At 36.5% G+C, this 10,056-nt stretch overlaps 1 non-coding gene and 1 pseudogene across 1 annotated transcript; one reads left to right on the forward strand and one right to left on the reverse strand.

The window, feature by feature from the left end:
• The first annotated feature begins 624 nt into the window (after positions 1 to 624).
• On the forward strand, positions 625 to 2,346 carry LOC145590607 (putative pectate lyase 4; annotated as a pseudogene).
• A 6,110-nt stretch (positions 2,347 to 8,456) lies between these two features.
• On the reverse strand, positions 8,457 to 8,563 carry LOC145593289 (small nucleolar RNA R71). The gene has a single exon (XR_014102647.1). It is a non-coding gene; the product is annotated as a small nucleolar RNA R71 (small nucleolar RNA).
• Between the last annotated feature and the right edge of the window lie 1,493 nt (positions 8,564 to 10,056).

Here is a 10,056-nt window from a genome sequence, read left to right on the forward strand (position 1 = left end):
CACATCCTTTCTAGTTTTCATCTATTGCCTCATACTAAGTGTGTCCATTTCTAGTGAACAATTTTTACCTTCGATTTATCTTAAACATATAATTAGATGTTAAAGGGTAGCTTGAAGTACATATAAAAATCACACATATTTTCCACCTAAGAGCTTGAATTATTTGGTGAAATATGGTAATTAATAATTGACTTTTATGATCCCTTAACATTATTACATCAAATAAGAAAATAACAACTAATATTTTACTTTTTTATAAACCTTCCTAATTTTTTAACACATACGGAGTACATAATATTGCCACAAAATAAAACAATGATCACCTAGTATAGTTTCTAATTACCATTCAACTTTTCATAATAATGCAAGTATAATAAGTTGATTTAGTTTTACATCAACTGTTTATTTACTAATAATAGCTTATTTGGGTGCTAAAAAAACCTTGCTAAATGGAAATATTAAAAACTTAACAGAAAAAAGAGCGTAAAAAAATTATCAAACTATATTTAAAACGCGTTACCTCTTCTGATAAATACATCCCTTATTCCCTTAATAATTCTTCATCACCCAAAACAATAATTAAAACACATAAACACCCTCTTTTAAACTCTTACCCACACAAACATGGCTAGTAAATTTGTATCTTTGCTCGTTTACTCTTTTATACTAGCCATGGTACCAAAAACATGTTTGGGTAAGAAATCCGGTCTTGCAACATTTAATGCCATTGATGTTTGTTGGCGATGAAATCCTAATTGGATTAATAGTAGGGAAGACATTGCAAAATGCTCGGTGGGTTTTGCAGGTAAAATGTTTAACAACATTGGTAAAAATGTGAACAAATATGTAGTCACTGATCCTAGTGATAATGCAATGAGTCCAAAACCGGGAACTCTTAGGTATGAAGTGACTATGGTACCGGGGAAGGTATGGATCTCATTTCAAAAAGGCATGGAGATTAAACTTGAAAGGACTCTAGTTGTTGGTAGCTATACAACCATTGATGGTCGAGCTGCTACCGTTCATATTACTAATGGATGCCTCATGCTATACAAGGTATGTACATATATACTCTCTTTGGATTTATGGTTGTTGCATGCAAAACTTCAATTCCATACAAATTTATACTTACTTTTTTTTTCTTCAAGAAAATATGATGTTTGATAAAAATGTGTTGGTAGATAGTAACTTCCAAGTAAATAACAAAAAAGATCTTTTATTCATTCAGATGAACACATTTCGAAATTAAATTAAACTTCAACAATACCTGTAAATGGCAATCATTTCTTAATATATCCATACCATATTATTTTTTAGCTGTCATCCAACTATTTGGAATTTAACGGCTTAAATTTTACATGTATGCATCATGACTAAATCGTACTTGCTTATTTCTTCATGGTACACTTAGGTTACTAATGTGATCGTCCACGGGTTGCGAATTCACCATTGTCGATCCCAACCAGCAGCAGGCTCAGTTATGGGACTTGGTGCAAAGTTGTTGCCAATGAGCAAAATGGACTGGGATGCCATTAGATTGCTTAGCTCAACAAAGGTGTGGATAGACCACAACACCCTCTACAGGAGTGAAGATGGCCTCATCGATGTAACTCTTGGCTCAACCAACATTACCATCTCCAACAACTGGTTTCGCGACCACAATAAGGTCATGCTACTAGGCCATGATGATGATTTCAAGGACGACAAGAACATGAAGGTCATAGTTTTCTACAACCGATTTGGCCCCAACTGCCACCAACGTATGCCAAGGTCTAAATAATTTTTATTCTTCTTTGGTGATCATTGCAATTGTTGTCCCTTTTAGGGTGCATTCTAAAAACGATGGTATGGTTTTGAGAGTTCATCATGATTATGCTCATGTAGCTAACAACTTATATCTAGGATGGGAAGTTTACGCCATAGGAGGAAGTATGAGCCCTAGCATAAAGAGTGAATCTAACCTCTTTGTCGCGCCTAACTCTAGATCGAAACAGGTAAATTCTTTTGTTCCATTAGAGTGGTTTATATTAGACATAAAAAAAATAAATTATAAATTAAAAATCAAGTGTGTTACCAACTTTAGTCATATTACCTAAGCAATAAAGCTTTTTTTTTGTTAAAGGTTATAATGAACATGAATGACAAGAATACTGGAAAAGGGATATGGAACTTTAAATCAGTGGGAGATGTCTTATAAAATGGAGCTTCTTTCAACGAAACAGGTTCGGGTTTCGTAAAATCAAACTACAACAATGAAGAAAGATTTCCCGTTGAAACTGGTAGGATTGTAAGGCAACTTACGAGGTCAGCAGGGGCTCCCATTGCCAAGGAGGATCAATCTGCTAAATAGATTCAGTTGATTATGTAATTTTTGTAATATGATCATGAAAATCGTCTAAGTTTCACTACAAAATCATGTGAATCATTCATATGAGGGTGTCTATTAAATCAATGTATGTTAATATGGGTGATCAATACATATATGATATATTAAATATTAATTAAATCAATAAATTTGATCCCATAACATTTTTTCCTACAATTGTCCTTAATATTCTCAAATTTCATTTGGTTTTTATATTTTAATTGAGATATTATGACAGGTTCACCTTAGCTTAGGAGTCTAGACTAATGCGTAAATTTGATGGAATCTTTTTATATAGAGGCAAAACAAGTCTAGTGTTATAGGTTTTTTGCATTACCTTGTATAAGTATGAGACTAATGGAGATTAGAACAGAAGTAAATTGACATTATCTTCTATTAAGAATAACATAAATTGGTCGGTGCATCGACATACGCATCACAAGCCTTTGCCTAAGCCCGGCTAGCGTAAGTGTTTTGTTACTAGAGCCTTCCCTAGTTCCCTGTAGACCTGCTGTCCTCTAACAAAGTTTTGTAGAAGATTGGACATTACAAAATGGGAGAAAGACTTAAAGCTCTTGTACTCCATATTATCTAATTAAACATGAAATATTTCTAGAAAATCAAGTGAAATCAACAATTTCAGGATGTTTTCTTAATAAATACTTTTTATATGCCATAGGGGTGTTTAATCAAATGTATGAGATAACCAACCATTAATACATTATACAAATTTTTTTGAAAATAAATTAAAAATAAAAATAATGTTTTACCAAATTAGTAATTTATAGTTCGTAAAATGGCTGACAATTTTTAGACTATATATAGAAGTAATCGCATGTAATGTATTTAGAATTTAAAACATAATTCCTTTCAAAATGATCGAAATAGTTCCCTTTTATGAATCAATGTAATAATTACTAAACAAAAAGGAAATTTTGTCAATAACTACCAATTAAAGCACGTGTTCTCAAAACAACTACCTTGTTGGGTTTTGTGATGTCCAACACAACGCGAAAACAAAACCTGACCCCAAGACCCCGCACATAAATAAATGCAACTAAACTTAAGCATATTAATTAACATAATTAATAACATAATTAACAAGAGAAAAGAAAGACGATCTTACCCTTGTAGCGTGCTTTGCTCGCCCGAGTTCTTACTTGAACGAAAATGGACTCAAGAACGGAAAGAGCCCTAAATGTGACCCCTCCAACAGAGTCCACCCTCAAGCACGACCCGTACGGCCCCCTACCCCGGAGTTTAGCCGGGGCTAGACTAAGAAAGACTAGAGTATTACAAACTTGAAGGTTTTCTCACCTAATGGGAGATGCCTTATTGAGTTCAACTCAAGTGAGTAATTCCCAAGTTATGCTTTGGGTATTTATAAGCAGTGCTGCCTTGTGAAATCCTCTCATCTTTCAATGTGGGACTTTTTCTCAAAAAGATCCCACATGGAAAGAATGTTAAATTCAATTCCTAGTTAAATTAACCACGGAATCACTAAGTAACAAGTGTCACATGGTTAGGTGAGGACCACTTCCCCACTTGCTCCCCAAGGGAACTCACATCCAATGTGAACTAACCATGTGGCACCCAACCTTGAGCCCCAAGATGGGTTCGATTGGGTCGCCACCCATCGGCCTGCGTCCGCGGCCGGCATGGCTGGGTGCTGCCACATGGCGCACTGCCAGCGTGGCTAGCTTCCCTAGACTTTCGCGTGGCTTGGCCTTTGTGAGGCTAGGGTTTTTACTTATTACTTGAATCATTTTCCCGTCTCGCCAATTCCTAAATTTTGGCTTGACTTTTGAGATTCGCTTCCGAATCTCTAAGCTCGAAATCCGACGTCTTTGTTCGTAATATTCTAATGACTCATTAATTCTCTTTGGATTAATTTGTCATCATGGATCGTTAACTTCATTGGGTGTGACTCGTACGGTTCAGTCAAGATTAAGTTGTAATATTAATTATACATTAATAATATTGATCGGAAGCAGCCTCCAACTAGGTATTCCGATCACTTGACCTTGCTGAATAATTAGCTTCGTAATTGATTCCAAACCCTCTATCGGAATAATACACTTGTTCGAAGGACACCATTCCTTTCAATATCCCACTTGTCTTTCCAGACAAGTGCACTATTAGTGTATCTCCTGTTTCCTATGTCACTTAATGTCTCTTCATGAACTATAAGGTAAGATTATTCGTCATCCTTATTACGTTCAGAAATGTTTCTTGAAATCCGAGTTCGACTGTCAATAAGCAGATGATTTCCAAAATTCATCTGAGCATGGCCATGCATTTTTACTGTTTCGCTCATCGAGAGGCCTTGTAAACAACAAAGACATTGTTCCCTATTTATTTAATAGGGGGACATTCCAAGTCTTGTAATGTAAGCTTCTCTTACTAAGAGGACCTAGCCGCCCGAATGTTGCTGTTATAATCCCCATGTACGATAGACGTTTGACAGACATCAAAACAGAATAGTACTCAAACAAGAGAACTTGCTATACCCATGATCGAGGAAAGAGGTTCCGATAGCCATTATGAGAAATATACTTATGATGATTTTTAAATCTCTTAAAGAATTCTCATAGGTCGATTCGGTATGGTTCTAAACCAACACCTGTGCAAATGATTTATGACAATCATGTCCTTGAAGCACAAGAAATAGTGCTATAAATCATACTATACACTAATCTCAAGTGGTCATTAATCATCCAATCATTTAAATGACCTTGATTAGGGATAGTTCTCGATTATATTATTCAATGTTCACTTAATAGGTGTTTCTTTATCCAAGACATTGTCTTGATACCCTATATTGAATATTTTCAAAATCGGATGGACTCATTATTTAATTCTAAACCACAATTAAATAGTTTTGCGGAATAATTAGAAGAAAAATTTATTCCACAATGAATTCTTTCATCGTTTCATCTTATGAAAAATGGTTTTTCCAAAATGTTTTAAGAGTAATACTCTTCACAAAACATTAATGGAAATCATACCCATATTTTAATATGCTTGATTTCTTTCACGCCATTGTGAATGTTGTCATTCACTTATTGCATAGGTTTAGTTATTATTACTTTGCAGATCTTAGCATCTTCATTATCAAATACTTTCATAATAAGATGATAAAATTTGAGAGTGTTATGGATTATATGTGATTAAGGATTTATTGTCCAAGTGATGGCTCCCACTAATTCTCATGATTTGAGGTCTTCAACTTGACAACCTACAATCATCAACGTTCAACAATGAACTTTCCATTAAACAACTTTTTTATTATGGCTTTTATGGCAACAATATTCTCAACATATATTTCAATAGATTTCCTAATGGTGCTTTGCTTGGATTTTATTCCAAACGGGTCACAGTGATTTGGATGGGATACCCTAATCACTTGTGATCATGGAAATTTACCTCACATTATGCACATTTCACATGGATGCATGTTCATGTTACCATTCTCAAGCCACGACGCATTTTAGCTCGTGCTTATCAATGGCTTCCTTGTTAAGGATCTTGATCCTTGCTAAGGATGTGCTTGCAATATCAATTCTCAAATTACATTGTTTCCATGTGTCAAGAACTCATCCCTTTTACTTATCTAAGTACTTTGGATGTTCTTGATCATAATCTTATGATCTAATACTTAGATTTATATTGAGGTACTTTATGTGTCACATGCTCTAGGCATGTTAGTTATGTGACGACTCCATATCATAGCATACATGATGGTTTCAATTGTAGAATTATTCCCAACTTTATTCCATTCATGTGACCTTTTAGCTCATCTAGTTTCACTGAGTTTTACTAAACTATTTACTATGTGATACGGTTGAAAGTCTCGACCAGAGTCTTTCTTGTTTAACTTAGTATTTCCCTAACTTATACTTGATATGTCTAGTTTATGTAGTATTTTACCCCCGTCCCTTGGTCATTATTAGTAGTGTTTTGGCTCTTTAGAGCCATTTTTATTACTAATATGTGTTTTCTAGTGTTTTCGTAGTTTTGGTTGAGTTTTGTAGGGAATTGCACCTTTGGAGTACTTTCCCGGGATTTTATGGAGCAACTACGAGCATTGGAGGAGCACGGCCATCTTTCGTAGCCCAAGATCGGTTAGAGTAATCAAACCGGTGAATAAGGGCTCGACTTGTGTGAAGACGAGGCATTTGGACCGAATGATTAAAGCCCCAAAGAGGATATTTGGTTTGGGCCAAGTTACGAGCCTAAACGAGGAGTCCAAGCGGCCCAAGGGTGTCCGCCCGGTGGTCTGCCCGGTGGTCTGCCCGATGGTCCGCCCGGTGGTCCGCCCGATGGTCCGCCCGGTGGTCTGCCCGATGGTCCGCCCGGTGGTCCGCCCGATGGCGCGCCCGATCGGGCAAAGAAGACTTATATCGCAACAGAAAGGCGCGCCCGGTCGGGCGGTGTGGCGCCCGGTCGGGCGCGTGTCTCTGATAGATCTTTTAAGCATCGTTTAGTTTGTTTTAGTTTAGGATTCTTGCTTATTATAAATATGTTTTTGTTAAGCAAGTTTAGGATTCCTTTTTTTACACTTCGTTATTCTTCCTTTACTTTTGTAATTCTTTTTCTTAGATTTTCTCTCTCTACTTAAGCTTATTTTCTCTCTCTACACTATATACTTTGTTCTTTACTCAACTCTTTATTCTGATTACTTTGGTAACGATTTCTTTTCTCTTAATCTCAGTTATTTATTTTATTCCTTCTATCATGTTTTATTTTGTTGCTTTGATTAGTTTAGATTTAATTATGTGTGAGTAGTTCTTTTTCTAGGGTTTATGGGGATCCATAAATAATATGAAGGGGTAATTTATTGTTGTTAATTATCAATGCTATATTAATTTCCTATTGATTGATTTAATGCTCTGTGACTAGATTAGGCCTGATCTTTTATGCATGAGTTTGACAATATTGATTCGAGATTCGAGAGATGAGAATTGATGTTTAGGTCTAGTTTCAATAGGCAGGTTAATCTATAAATGGTTAAGTCGAGATTCGAGAGATGAGATTTAATACCGGTAGATTAATTCTGTGATTGTAATACGTAGCGAAAGCCCTTTATTATCTGGTTAATTGATGCATTAATGATTGGTTATTATGTTTTACCCTGGAATATTATTTATTGGTGAACCTATGCCCTAGGTCCTTAATTCATTGATTCCTCTTATTTTATTTTCCCTACTTTTATTCTTCGTAGTATAATCTTTAAATCACAACAAATTGTTACTAATAATTTTGATTGCTATTAATTAGTTAGAAATAGAAAGACTAGTTTCCCTGTGGTTTCGACCCTACTTCCCTATCTACTTTAGTTAGAGGACTTAGGTAATTACTTTTGATTAGGTGATACGACTTTAGCTTGTCAAAATTTGGCGCCGTTGCCGGGGAAACGGTTATATTTTTTATTTCTAATTGCTTTTGTAGTCTAGATTATTTTCCTTCGTCCCGGAGAACATAAGTTTTTTTGGGACAGTTCTCATATCTGTTGTCTAGTTCTTTGTTTATGCCCAGGTGTTCCAGATCAGGCTACATTCCTTTCGATCCTGAGATCGAGCGCTCTTTCCATAGGCAAAAGAATTTATACAAGCAAATACTGGCGAGTTCTGGTGGTGAAATTCCTAGAGACCCTTCATCTGATTCTAGTGATCCAGACACTTCTTCAGAATCAGAATTAGAGATGGGAGAAAATCCACCTAAAAAGCTCTGCGACTATTCTCAGCCATCTTTAGCGCATTTTCCCCAACTTTCTCCTACGCCAGATCTTGAGGGAGTTCAATTCGAGATCAAGCCCCAGTTCATCACGATGATAGAAAGGAAGCAATTTAGTAGAGCTAAGGGTGAAGACCCAAATCTACACATTGCTGACTACTTTCAATATTGTAACACTATAAGGCAAGCTGGGGTCACGCAAGACCAAATAAGGGAGATTCTCTTTCCTTTCTCTTTATGTGGAAAAGCTAAACTGTGGTTTAATGGTTTAAATAGAACTGCACTTGGCATTACTAATTGGGAGACTCTTGTTTTGAATTTTTATAACAAGTATTACCCTGCAGAGAAAACAGCTCTATTGAGAAGCGCAATTCAAAATTTCGCCCAAGAGCCAGATGAGTCACTATATGAAGCTTGGGAGAGATTCAAAGACCTGCAGAGAGAGTGCCCTCATCATAACTTAGCACAGTGGCAGTTGATACAAGCTTTCTACAATGGGATCGGAAATTCTTCTAGAGCAATTTTGGATTCTGCAGCTAATGGGAGGTTTATGAACCTCAATGTTGATGATGCAGGTCAGGTTATTGAAGATATGGCGATCCATAATTCCCAATATGGGAATCCTAGAGGTTTTGCAAACAAGGGAAAACACCACGTCGATTCTGTATCCTTTTTGCAATCTCAATTAACCTCTATTTGTCAGAAATTGGATAACCTTACTACTACTAATTCTAAAATAACTAATGTTTCTGCAATTGATAATAATGCTAATGATGCTTTCTGTGAAAATTGTGGAATTGTAGGTCATTGGGAACATGAGTGTAGGAGTTCTATGGAGCAGGTCAACGCTTTTCAGTCCATCAAGCAAAATAACCCATACTCCAACACCTATAATAATCCCGGGTATCGGAACCATCCTTACCTTTCCTATAGGAGCAGTAATGTGCAAAATCCCACACCTCCACCTCCACAACAACCAGCACCACCACCTCAGCAGAAATATTACCATCCCAATGCTGGCCAGAAAAACCAACCGCAAACTCCTCCACCACCTTCTGACCCAGCTTTATCAGAAATTAGAGCGATGTTAACTAGTATGCAAAAGCATATGGAGAGTAGAGACTCACAAATTGACTCGATTGTAGCCCACAATAAAGTCATAGATACTCAAATTGCACAGTTAGCCGCTGCTCTTCAGGTTCGCCCACAAGGAGCCCTACCATCGCAACCAGTACAACCCACAGATCAGGCGTTTGCAATTACCCTCAGGAGTGGTTCACACTATGATGGGCCTCCTATGCCCAAAGAAGATGAACCAGTTTCAATAAAAATTGCTAATCCTGATTCCTTTATACCAAGGGATATTAATCCTAGCCCTGCAGGGCTAAAGGGTAGTACTAATATTTCTGATGTTATATTGCAGGGTAAAACTTCAGGGAAGGTTGTAACTCAAGACAGGAATAATGATGTGCAACAACCAATTATCAAACTACCATTCCCAAATCGACATTTGAAAAGCACCATGGATAAGCAGTTTGGTAAGTTCCTTGACATGGTGAAGGATTTGCAGGTAACAGTTCCCTTTACAGAATAATCACGCAAATACCTGCATATGCAAAATTCATGAAAGAAATATTGACTAGGAAAAGGTCTATTAGTGAGGTAGAGACTGTCGCTTTTACTGCTGAATGCAGTGCCGTACTACAAAATAAATCTCCACCCAAACTAAAAGATCCCGGTAGTTTTTCTATCCCTTGTCATATTGGCAATTTAATGATTGATAATGCATTGTGTGATTTGGGCGCTAGTGTTAGTGTCATGCCATTATCTGTGTGTTTAAAGCTAAAAATGGGTAAATTAAAGTCTACTAATATTACTCTGCAAATGGCTGATCGTTCTTCTAAATACCCCATAGGCATTCTAGAAGACGTCCCTGTTAGAGTAGGTAAATTTTA

Source organism: Chenopodium album, chromosome 18 (genome assembly GCF_948465745.1).
Source record: "Chenopodium album chromosome 18, dcCheAlbu1.1, whole genome shotgun sequence".
NCBI classification, from domain to species: Eukaryota; Viridiplantae; Streptophyta; class Magnoliopsida; order Caryophyllales; family Amaranthaceae; genus Chenopodium; species Chenopodium album.